The sequence below is a fragment of the Humulus lupulus genome, chromosome 2 (genome assembly GCF_963169125.1).
Source record: "Humulus lupulus chromosome 2, drHumLupu1.1, whole genome shotgun sequence".
NCBI lineage: Eukaryota > Viridiplantae > Streptophyta > Magnoliopsida > Rosales > Cannabaceae > Humulus > Humulus lupulus.
Genome location: NC_084794.1, coordinates 215,073,586 through 215,074,357, shown reverse-complemented (window position 1 = coordinate 215,074,357; position 772 = coordinate 215,073,586). Strand labels below are relative to the sequence as shown.

At 40.9% G+C, this 772-nt stretch overlaps 1 non-coding gene across 1 annotated transcript; it reads right to left on the bottom strand.

Annotated features, from left to right (window-relative positions):
- Positions 1–291: 291 nt before the first annotated feature.
- On the bottom strand, positions 292–398 carry LOC133820544 (small nucleolar RNA R71). Its single transcript, XR_009886951.1, has one exon. It is a non-coding gene; the product is annotated as a small nucleolar RNA R71 (small nucleolar RNA).
- Positions 399–772: the final 374 nt, after the last annotated feature.

Below are 772 nucleotides of genomic sequence, written 5' to 3'. Positions count from 1 at the left end.
ACAACTTTGAAATCAAGCTGGAAATTCTACAAATGGTGCAATCCGCTGTCCAATTTGGTGGGTTACCAACTGAAGATCCAAACTTGAACATAACCAATTTCTTAGAGTTGTGTGCAACGTTCAAGATGAATGGGGAGATTCACGATGCAATTCGATTGAGACTTTTCTCATTTTCATTAAGAGATGGAGCAAAGAGTTGGTTGATCTTGCTACAAGCCAATTCAATCACTACAATGGGAGGAACTAGCCCAAAATTTCCTTGCCAAGATATTCCCTCCGGCTAAAGCTGCAAAGTTGAGAGGTGAAATAAATAATTTCCACCAGAGTGATGGAGAGTCTCTATATGATGCATGGGAGAGATTTAAGGAGTTGTTAAGGAAGTGTCCTCATCATAAAATTGAGAAGTGGATGCTGGTTCATAATTTTTACAATGAGTTGGGAGGTACTACTCGCACAATCATAGATGCGGCAGCAGGGGGTGCTTTCATGAGCAAGAGTGTTAATGAAGCCTATGAGTTACTAAAGGAGATGGCCATGAACAACTACCAATGGCCTACAGAGAGGGAAAATACAAAGAAGGTAGCTGGTATGATCGAATTAGACACGATCTCAATGCTCACAACTCAAGTGGCAGCCCTAACAAAGCAGTTACAACATAACAACCTGTCAGCCCAAGCAATGCAACTACAGAGCCTATATAAGGTATGTAGGAGTGCTCATCCATTAAAACAATGTCCTACCATTGATATGAATAATATGCCGATGGAACAAG